Raw genomic sequence first — 12,474 nt, 5'->3', positions numbered from 1 at the left:
ACATTCCAACACCCATCCTAACATCTGCTTTGGTGATCACTCCTCTCTTTTCTTAGATCCATGACACCGCACTCACGTGTTTCCTCACCTCTCTGTTCAGTCCTTTTCTTTGGAGTGCCTTAGACTTGGTCCTAGACCCCACCTCTTTTGACTTCATATTCATTTCCTATGTATTCTCCCCAACACCCTGGCTTCATTGATTACAAATACATGAATGACTCCAAATTCATACCACATCCCACATCCCTTCTCTGGGCTCCAAGCCTGTCTAACTAACTTCTTGACATTTATACTTGGGTGTTCCAAAAGACATTCAGACTCAGCCCAAGGCTCAACAAATTCAAATTACAGTTCAACATGGTTCTTCCTCAAATCTTGTACTCATTCACATCCCAATCTTAGAGAATGGTATGATTTTTGTCCATATATTTTTACAAACCAGAAACCTGGGAAGATACTTCTTTATCTCCCCTCATAGCCAAGCCATAGCCATTTCCATGTTCTATACTCTAATCTCTTATTAAACTGCTTTATTAAAATATAATTGAAACTCAGAGCTCCACGAACTTAATGTGAATCAAGCAACAGACATATATAACACCTTCCAAAATATCCTTGGGTCTTTTTTTTTAAATGAGTGCATTGAATATGTGACCTACCCTCTTAATAAGTTTTGAAGTGTACAATACTGTATGGTAAACTATGGGCACTATGCTATACAGCAGACCTCTAGAAGTTATTCATCCAGCAAAACAAACTTTATACCCACTGACAATTTCTCATTTCCCCCATCTTAGTCCCTGACATCCAGCACTGTATTCTGAAATATGTTGAAAAGAATTAAAATCAGAATCTTGAAAGATACCAGCACTTCCATGTTTTTTTAAAGCATTATTCACAATAGCCAAGAAATGGAAACATCCATGTTCATTAACAGATAAATGGGTAAAGAAAACATGACATGCACATACAATGAAATATTATTCAGCCTTAAAAAAGAAGGAAATCCTACCATTCGTGGCAACATAAATGAACATGGGAGGACATCGTGCTAAGTGAAATAAGCCAGTCATGGAAGGATGAATCCTGCATGATGCCACTAAAATGCAGCATCTACAATAGTCAGACTTTTAAATTGGTTTACATCACTGGTATTCACTGCTATCACCCTCTTTAGTATCTCACTTCTTACCCCAGGCAGCTAAACTAGCTTCTTTTACTTCTTCTTCTTTTTTTTTTTTTGTGTGTGTCCTGGGCTTTGAGCTCAGGGCACTTAACCATTGAGCCGCATCCCCAGTCCTTTTTCATATTTTACTTAGAGACAGGGTCTCATTGAGTTGCTTAAGTCCCCGCTAAGTTACTGAGTTTGGCTTTGAACTTGTGATCCTCCTGTCTTAGTCTCCTGAACTGCTGGGATTACAGGCATGAAACACTGTGTGGGCTTAAAATAGCTCCTTAACTGGTCTCCCTATTTCCTTTCTCCTCATTTCCTTATTGTCAATGCTCTCTCCTCCCTACTTCAGCAGAAGTAATCTTGAATTCAAATTTATCATGATTCCTAGATTAAAATACATCAATGACTTCCAGTTTTCTCAGGATAAAGACAAGAACTTTATTTTTTGACCTGGAAATATCTGCATGATAGTTGTCTGCTACCTTCTCCAGCTTTGATTCATACCATACTCTCCCTTACCATCTGAGTTTCAGCCATGTTGATTTCCCCTCAGCTAATGAGTGCACAGAATATGTGACCTACCCTCTTACTAAGTTCTGAAGTGTACAATACTGTGTGGTAAACTATGGGCACTATGCTATACAGCAGTATAGCATAGTATGGAAGTATGCTTTACTTCCTTCTAATACAGGACCTTGTCCAAACTCTCGCTTCATCCTGGAACATGCTGCTTCTCCCTTTCTGACTTATAAACCTCTGCTCAGTCTTCAGAGTTCAATCTTCTCTGATGTTTTGATTAGATTAAAGGCTCTATTATAGGCTCTATTATATGTGCTCATAGTTTTATTATTTTCCCTATGTGGCATTTATCACAGTTTTATTAGTTTGCTGTGACTGCCACAACAAAATACCACAGACTAGCTAGGTGTGGTGGCGCACACCCGTAATCCCAGCAGTTTGGGAGGATAATGAATTCAAAGTCACCTCAGCAATTTAGTAATGCCCTAAGTAACTCAGTGAGACTCTGTCTCTAAATAAAATACAAAAAGGGCTGGAGATGTGGCTGAGTGGTTAAGTGCCTGTGAGTTCATTCCCTGGTACCACCACCACCATCACCACCACCACCAACAAACAAACCACAGATGGTTGGCTTAAGCAATAGGAATTAATTTCTCAAAAACCTAGAGCTAAAAATTCAAGGTGTTAGTAGGTAGGTTTGATTCCCCCTTGCCTGCCCCCCACTGATGCCTCTCTCCTTGGCTTACAGATTGGCTCACCTTCTTGGTATGTTCTTACATGGTCTTTTCTTTGTGTGCTAAAATTTCCTTTTCTTATGAGGACAACTCTCAGATTGGACAAGGGCCCATCCAAAGGACCTTATTTTCTTTTCACTTTTAAAAATTTATTCTTTTTAGGGGCTGGGGCTGGGGCTCAGTGGTAGAGTGCTTGCTTAGCACGTGTGAGATAGTGGGTTCGATCCTCAGCACCACATGTAAATAAATAAATAAAATAAAGGTCTATCAACAACTAAAAAAAAATTTTAAAAAATTTGTTCTTGGACGGGGTTGTGGCTCAGTGGTAGAGTGCTTGCCTAGCATGCGTGATCCCCCTGCACCACATAAAAATAAATAAAATAAAGGTATTGTGTCCATCTACAACTAAAAAAAAATTTAAAAAATTTTGTTCTTTTTAGATATACATGACAGTAGCGTGTAGTTTACATATTGTACATACATACAGTATAACTTATTCTAATTATTGTACAATGATGTGGAATTTCCCTTATGTATTAATATATGTGCATAGGAAAGTAATGGCCGATTCATTCTACTGTCTTTCCTATTTCCATCCTCCTTTCTTCCCTTCATTCCTCTTTGTCTAAGCCAAAAAACTTCTATTCTTCCCTCTCCCACCCCTTATTGTGTGGTAGCATTACATGTCAGAGAGAACAACCTTTGGCTTTTGGGATTGGCTTATTTCACTTAGTATGATAGTCTCTAGTTCCATTTGTTGGCAAATGCCATAATTTCATTCTTCTTTATGGCTGAGTAATATTCCATTTTGTATATATACACTGCATTTTCTTTATCCATTTATTTGCTAAAGGGCACTTAGGTTGGTCCCATAGCTTAGCTATTGTGATTTGAGCTGCTATAAACATTGATGTGGCTGCATTGCTATACTATGCTGATTTTAAGTCCTTTGGGTATATAGCAAGGAGTGGTATAACTGGGTCAAATGGTGGTTCCATTCTAAGATTTCTGAGGAATCTCTATAATGCTTTCCATAATGGTTGCACCAATTTTCAGTATCTACCAGCAATGTATGAATGTACCTTTTTGCCCACATCCTCACCAACATTTAAAAAAATATTTTATTTTTTAGTTGTAGATGGACATAATATCTTTATTTTAGTTTTATGTGGTGCTGAGGATCAAACCCAGGAACTCGCATGTGCTAGGCAAGCACTCTACCGCTGAGCCACAACCCCAGCCCCCTCACCAACATTTATTGTTACTTGTACTCTTGATTATTGAAAAGGGTCCTACTTTAATGACATAATAATTCTTTAAGAGACTCTTATCTCCAAATACACAGGATAGGGCTTCAATCCATCTGAATTTTGAGCTTTTTAGTGTAGGCCCTAAATACAGTTAAAAGTTTGTATTCAGTTTTGTAATTATGATTGCTTGCTTTAGTAGTTTATAATTCACTGAGGACAAGGATTGTGTCTATTGTGACCCACTATTGTTTTTACATAGTATGGCAGCACTGCAGATAATCTATATATTGAATAAATGGACAATTATAAACTAGAAGAGCCTAGTAACCATTACTAACAATGAGGATGATAAACAGACAGTTCAGCTGATTCGGGATCACTGTCAATTTTGTTCTCCTGATCTAGTTGCTCCTTATTGGCATATACTTCTGAGGTCCTGCTGCTGATTTAAATCTTTAGTCTTCCTTGCAAGTGTTTAACTGACTGACTACAACACAAGGCAAAGTCCTACTACCATAGTTTCAATAAACAATAATGATGGGTTTTGGGGAGTCAATTGTCTAACTTTCATGTAAAACATTCTTTTAAAGCTTGCTTTATGATTGGGATATGTAAGCTCTTGCTTAAAATGTTAATTTTCCATCTCAGTTATAGAAAAAATATATATAAGAAGATAAAACCTTTATTGGTTATATTTTATTTTATGTGATAATTTGAGTTCTTGAATCTTAGTTATAATATTTTAAAAAGCGAAATTCATAAATTAATAATAAGGTCCAGGAACATATTTTATGCTTGCTGTATAATGAGTTAATTTGTATTACTTGATAGACTTTTATATTTGACTATTGGAAGTAAAATAAATGTACTGTAATATTTATCTTGACTATATTTCTCACTATTTTCACATTTTTAGGTAAACAAGTTGATTAAAATAAAAAAGTGAAGGTTGGGCTTTTATTTTGGCCAATATTTTGCCAAAATATACATTTCATCTTTGTGATCACTAGATGTCAGTGTTGTTTCATTGCAAACACAGGTGCTGTGGAACCCCAGGAGCTCAAGAGGATTTTATATGACTACTAATCAACACTCTGCACCCTTGCTGGCTTCCAAGGGTCAGAACAGTTCTTTTAGCATCACAGAACTGAAAGAGACCTTATGTCCACACAGTCTGCATAGTACATTTTTTTTTTTATTATTAATCAGTTGAACCATGAAGGGCAACAATTTTAAAAGAGCCAAGGGCAAATTTTCCCTATCAATAACAACTATACCAACAGATATTGAATGCTTATTGTGTGTGAGGCATGGTGTTAAGCATTGCACATGGATTCTCTTACTTAATGTTTGCTCTGAAGCATAAACTTCACTTTTATTATACTTACATTTCACATGTGAAGAAATTGAGGCACAGAGAGATTCAATAATTTCTATAGGACCGCAGAATCGGAAAGTAATGGGAAAATGATTTAAACACAGGTCGATTGCTGACCTTAACTTTGTCCTTAACTACAATACTGTGTGGCCTACTTTTTAAATTAATCATAACCATTAAAAATTAGTGTGCAAAACAGTTATTTTGAAACAAACTCATTAAAGGATTACTATAAATATAAATTGTGCGTTGTGACTTCTTAATATAACATTCCTTGAAATATGAAATCCTCATTTCTGGACATTTTTATAAAATGTAGGCAATTTTTTTTCCTTCTGGTAAATTGCCACCAAATTACAAAGGAATAATATTAATTAAATGACCCCTCAAGGAAAATGTGTGCTGAGATTAGAGAAATTTGCATTATGGAACAACATCCATTTGTTCATGGTGACCTCTCTGGGCTGTAGGCAGTGATGATGGAGGAAACTCAATGAGACTTTGGTCAAGCATTTTCTCAAAAAAGGTCCAACCTACTGTTTCCAATAAGGGCCATTGAGCTTTGTGTGGACCAAGATAGGGAGGCACTGTTCTTCCCATCTTTGTAGTTGAAAAGGGCTTGTTCCCTTTAGCTCATTTTTAGTCTTTCTTTGAAAACAAAGAAGGCATATAGGGTATTCAATAATCTGTTTCTGTGTTTAATTCTGTGTCTTTACCATCTTGGTTGTTCCTTTTATATTAGTTGTTTTCCTTTTAATGTGAGGTTGCATGGTCCAAAGATTCTGGTTTATTTTACAAATGTTGAACATTATTGAAATCACATAATTCTAATTAGACATTGAATGCCCAATTAAACAATTCCAACATTATAGTCTCAAACTTTTCTTTTGGGGATTTTACTTAGCAGTTTCTTCACAAATATATTCCTCTTTCTTAGAATAAGTTTTGAGTTTTGGGAAGGCTTTTATATTGGAGTTATATTAATTAATATGTATCTAAATTTTATGGAGCATCCATATTATAAGCCTGGACTGTATATGGACATCCTTTCATTGGTTTCAGCTTGAACTTGAGCAAAGAATAGACAGTACCACCACTTGCGTTAACAAGTGATAAATCTGCTTGTAGCAGCCTTTGATCTTCTGGTCTCAGCTATACAAATGCTATTGTTGACAATTGTGGCTAAATTGATTTGTTACTGTCCTGATGTTTAAAACTGATTCTAAATTCAAGCTGAGCTGAATAGTTTTCAATGTCTTGTTTCCAAAACTCTTTGGAGTCTGTGTGTGTGTGTGTGTGTGTGTGTGTGTGTAAATAATCCACATTCCCTTTCTCCCCGCCCTCCTGGGAGTGCTTGCTCTGTATTTCTTTATTGGTCATGGGCACTGAACTTTCTCCTGAACATGTATGAAATTTTGGCCATTGGCATATTTTTATTCACACAACTATAATTACAACAAGTGATGCGAATGTTGGTTTAAAATCAGATTCAGAAGAGTTTTACCGCAAAGAAAAAAATTGAAGTTCATGATGCAGTGCATTGTGGAGCTGGCATTGAACCTGGTTAAATCAAATTACACTGAGTCATAGCTATGGCATATAATACAGCACTGCTCAAACTGACCCGAGCTTCCATTTTCTCCCATTATAATACCATCCCAAATTGAAAGCATCACAAAGAAATGCATTCAAGGTATCTATTTAGATGGAAAATGGCACCTTTAGCTACATCCTTTTGTACAGGCTTATAGGGTTCAGTAACTGCAACCATTTGTTTTTCTTTTTTCTTTTTTTTCTACTTAGTTGTGTTCATGCTTGAAAGCACAACTTTCAAATGAAAAAACCATAGGGAAATAACTGAGATTACATATGTTTCCCTATGTCATTGAGAACAAGAGAGCATGTTATTAAGAACAAGTCGATGTTTTCAATAATCCACTCGAATTTAAGCTCTTTTGATAGGTATTGTAATGTTTAGGGGATGAAAAAAAAGAAGCAAGATACTTATCTAAAAATTACAATTTTGAGATTGGGGAAGATGGCGGCGAATGGAGTGCATCACCCCCATGTACCACGTCACTGTGCGGGTGAATGACGAGTTAGAACGGCCAAAAGCTATCTTGTTAGGAATTTCCAGCAAAATTGGGGTGCACCGAAACCTAGAGGAAGGATTTCCATCGCCCGAGGATCAGTTACTGGGGCTCAACCACGAGTGAACTGTCCGCCTGGAGATTCAAGTTGTTTATTCAGTGGCCCACCCCGCTGCTAGAGACTGCGGCATGCTGGGAAACAGCGTCCCTAGAAATGGCGAGCTAGCAACACAGAGAAATGGTGCTGCAGATTCTGTGGGCTCCTGCCAGCTGTGCCCTCACTGTGCTCCAGGCTGAGTTCTGGATTTGAGACGGGGGAAGGAAGCAGTCCAGTTCTGTCCTCCCCACTGAGCAGCCCACCGAGGAAGCCAGCAGCCACCATCTTGGAGAGCTGACGAAACCATCGCCAGTTTTCGACAGATTGCAGCTCATTCAGCGATAGAACAGGTCTGTGTCATTTAGACCATCATACAGCGGGGAAATCAAATAAAATCTCTCCCCAGCTTTCCGGGGCGTGATTAACAGAGTGAGCATGAATAGACGCGTGGGGAATGGTAAAGGCACCTGACCTCCAACTCCCCCCTCCCAACAGCCCCGAAAACAAAACCTGTCGTGCCAGCTCTTGGAGGAGAGGCTAGTGGAGGGAATCAAAACAGTAAGGTGCCGGTTCCCAAAAGCCAGCTCCATGTCCAGGAAACTGCAGGCACAGAGTGTAGCTTGAACTGCTGAGAGATATCACACTGGAAAAGGCCTGGCTGACAGGATTAGCCAGGGGACTAGAGACCAGGAATAAACCTAAGCTAACAGGTTTTGAGAGACACGGGGGGGGTGGGGTGGGGTGGGGGAGTGGGGGGGGTGGGGGGGAGGAGGGAGCGGCCTCACACGGATTGTTTCCTACAGCCAGAGGGCAAAATCTTGGCCCGGAAGGCACAGCACCACCTACTGGAAGTGAAGAAAATAGAAGCCTAACAGTGGAAGCTTTTTTCTTTTTTTAATTTTTAAAAAAAATTTTTAATTTTAATTTTTTTCTTTTCTATAATTATATTATTATTATTTTTAAATGTAATTTTTATTTTACTGCATTTTATTATTATTTTTTTATTATCATTTCTTTTTGTTTTCTATTATTTTCTCTTTCTTTCCTCTCTCTTTCTTGGTTTGCTTCCTTACCTTTTCCCCGTCTTTCCTCTTAAGCATGAACACCCAGATTACATACAACTTACTAAATGCAAATAGATGAATTCTACGAATTGGTCCATAGTCTGCCTAAGCCCTTAACTACTCCCAAGTACTCCTGTCTATTCTCTTGTTAATATCCTCCTGCATTTGAGCAATCCCCCAAAGAAGCTAACATATACTAACCTCCACACCATCAAATCGCTCAACCTCAACATAAAATCCTAAGTTCAAACCTCGATTCTATACATGCCATCAAATTCTGTAGGCCTTTAATGAAACTAATGAATTTACCTTAAATCACAATTAAATCCAATATCTCTAAACATTGTCTCCCAACACAAAGGAGAGATATTGGAACTATAAAAATCAAAACAAATTTAAAGAAGAAAACAGAAACACAGCAGTCAAACAGAGTTGGAAAGTAACGTGAGCATCATAAAAAAACAAGGGAAAAAAGGATTACAAACAATGTAGGACAACTTAAATTCACAGGAGAACCTAGAGGCATCAGAAAAAATGGACAGAGAAAGAACTCAAGGCATACCTAACTCAGATGGAACAGAATCTTAGAGAAGACTTTAGACAGCAAGTCCAAACAATGAAAGTACACTTTGAAAATGAATTAAGTAGGCAAATTCAAATGGCAAAGAATGAGCTCTACCAGGAGATAGAGATTTAAAAAAAAAATCAAACAGTAATCCTAGAAATGCAGGAAACCATAAACCAAATTAAAAACTCAAACGAGAATATTACAAATAGACTAGATCAAATAGAAATCAGAACATCAGGTAATGAAGACAAAGTTTATCAACTTGAAAAGAATATAGTCAACACAGAAAGGATGCTAAGAAATCACCAGCAATCTATCCAGGAGATATGGGATGTCATAAAAAAAAAACAAACTTGAGAGTCATTGGAATAGAAGAAGGTATAGAGGTTCAAAACAAAGGAATGAACAATTTATTGAATGAAATAATCCTAGAAAACTTCCCAGATATAAAAGATGGAATGGATTGCCAAATACTGGAAGCCTACAGGACCCCAAACATACAAGACTGTAATAGCCCAACTCCAAGACACATAATTATGAAGATATCAACATACAGAACAAGGAGAGAATATTAAAAGCTATGAGAGAAAGAAGGCAGATTACATTCAGGGGTAAACCAATTAGGTTAACGGCTGATTTTTCATCACAGATGTTGAAAGCAAGAAGATCCTGGAACAATGTATTTCAAACGCTAAAAAATAATGATTCCAACCAAGAATACTGTATCCAGCAAAATGAAGCTTCAGATTTGACAATGAAATTAAAATATTTCACGATAAACAAAAGTTAAAAGAATTCGCAGCCAGAAAACCATCACTGCAAGGCATTTTGAGCAAAACACTACAAGAAGAGGAATTGAAAAACAGCACCCAAAACTAACAGTGGGAGGTAACTCAGTAAAGGGAAGAAAAAAAATAACTAAAAAGGAAAAATGAGCCATACTAAAATAAATAAATAAATAAGCATGACTGGAAGTACAAACACTATATCAATAGTAACCTTAAATGTTAATGGCTTAAATTCACCAATCAAGAGACAAAGGCTAGTAACCTGGATTAAAAAAAAACAAATCCAACAATATGCTGCCTTCAGGAGACTCACATGATAGGAAAAGACATACACAGGTTGAAAGTGAAAGGTTGGGAAAAATCATACCACTCACATGGTCCTCGGAAGCAAGTAGGAGTGGCCATACTCATTTCGAATAAAATCAACTTCAAATCTAAGTTAATCAAAAGGGATAAAGAAGGACACTATATACTGTTAAAAGGAACCATCTGCCAACAAGACATAACAATTATCAATATGTATGCACCAAACAATGGTTCTGCAACGTTCATAAAACAAACTCTCCTCAAGTTCAAGAGTCAAATAGACCACAACACAATAATTATGGGTGACTTCAACACACTGCTCTCTCCATTGGACAGATCCATCAGACAAAAGCTGAATAAAGAAACTATAGAACTCAATAACACAATCAATAACCTAGACCTAACCGACATATATAGAATATATCAATCATCATCAAATGGATACACGTTCTTCTCAGCAGCACATGGATCCTTCTCAAAGATAGACCATATATTATGCCATAGGGCAACCCTCAGTAAATATAAAGGGGTGGAGATAATACCATAAATTTTATCTGATCATAATAGAATGAAACTGGAAATCAATGATAAAAGAAGGAAGGAAAAATCCTGCATCACCTGGAAAATGAACAATATGTTACTGAATGATCAAGGGGTTACAGAAGACATAAAGGAGGAAATAAGAAAATTCTTAGAGATAAATGAAAATACAGACACAACATATTGGAATCTATGGGACACAATGAAAGCAATTTTAAGAGGGAAATTCATTGCCTGGAGTTCATTCCTCAATAAAAGAAAAAAACCAACAAATAAATGAACTCACACTTCATCTCAAAACCCTAGAAAAGGAAGAGCAAAACAACAGCAAATGTAGTAGAAGGCAAGAAATAATTAAAATCAGAGCGGAAATCAATGAAATTGAAACAACAAAAAAAAAACCATTGAAAAATTGATAAAACTAAAAGTTGGTTCTTCGAAAAAATAAATAAGATCGACAGACCCTTAGCCATGCTAACGAAGAGAAGAAGAGAGAGAACTCAAATTACTAGCATACTAGATGAAAAAGGCAATATCACAATGGACACTACAGAAATACAGAAGATAATTAGAAAGTATTTTGAAACCCTATATTCCAATAAAATAGAAGCTAGTGAAGATATCGATAAATTTCTTAAGTCATATGATTTGCCCAGATTGAGTCAGGAAGATACACACAATTTAAACAGACCAATAACAAAGGAGGAAATAGAAGAAGCCATCAAAAGACTACCAACCAAGAAAAGCCCTGGACTGGATGGATATACAGGGGAGTTTTACAAAACCTTCAAAGAAGAATTAATACCAATACTTTTCAAGTTATTTCAAGAAATAGAAAAAGAAGGAGATCTTCCAAATTCATTCTATGAGGCCAACATCACCCTGATCCCGAAACCAGACAAAGACACTTCAAAGAAAGAAAACTACAGACCAATATCTCTAATGAACTTAGATGCAAAAATCCTCAATAAAATCCTGGCGAATAGAATACGAAAGCATATCAAAAAAATTGTGCACCATGATCAATTAGGATTCATCCCTGGGATGCAAGGCTGTTTCAATATACGGAAATCAATAAATGTTATTCACCACAACAATAGAGTTAACGATAAGAACCACATGATCATCTCAATAGATGCAGAAAAACCATTCGACAAAGTACAACATCCCTTTATGTTCAAAACACTAGAAAAACTAGGGATAACAGGAACTTACCTCAACATCGTAAAAGCTATATATGCTAAGCCTCAGGCTAGCGTTATTCTGAATGGAGAAAAACTGAAGGCATTCCCTCTAAAATCTGGAATAAGACAGGGATGTTCTCTCTCACCACTTCTATTCAATTTAGTTCTTGAAATACTAGCCAGAGCAATTAGACAGACAAAAGAAATTAAAGGCATCAAAATAGGAAAAGAAGAACTTAAATTATCACTATTTGCGGATGATATGATACTATATCTAACAGACCCCAAAGGGTCTACAAAGAAACTACCAGAGTTAATAAGTGAATTCAGCAAAGTGGCAGGATATAAAATCAACACACATAAATCAAAGGCATTCCTGTATATCAGTGACAAATCTTCTGAAAAATACAATTTTGAGTTTTATTTTATGTTATATAGAGAAATGGGGCCAATGGATTCTAAGAATGTAAAACTCAAAAAATAAGGCAACTAAGGTGGCTATATTTTAAATCACAAATGGAGGAGCTGGGGATGTGGCTCAAGCGGTAGCACGCTCGCCTGGCATGCGTGCGACCTGGGTTCTATCCTCAGCACCACATACAAACAAAGATGTTGTGTCTGCCAAAAACTAAAAAATAAGTGTTAAAAATTCTCTCTCTCTAAATCACAAATGGAGATGATAGAAAACATTCCAAATTTTAAAATTAATTTATTTTGACAAGCATAGACTTTTATTTTTTATTGGTTCTTTTTAGTTTTACAGGATAATAGAATTCATTTTG

The sequence above is a fragment of the Callospermophilus lateralis genome, chromosome 3, assembly GCF_048772815.1.
Source record: "Callospermophilus lateralis isolate mCalLat2 chromosome 3, mCalLat2.hap1, whole genome shotgun sequence".
Lineage (NCBI taxonomy): Eukaryota > Metazoa > Chordata > Mammalia > Rodentia > Sciuridae > Callospermophilus > Callospermophilus lateralis.
The sequence above is the reverse complement of the archived record's forward strand: the minus strand, read 5'-3'. Positions refer to the sequence as shown.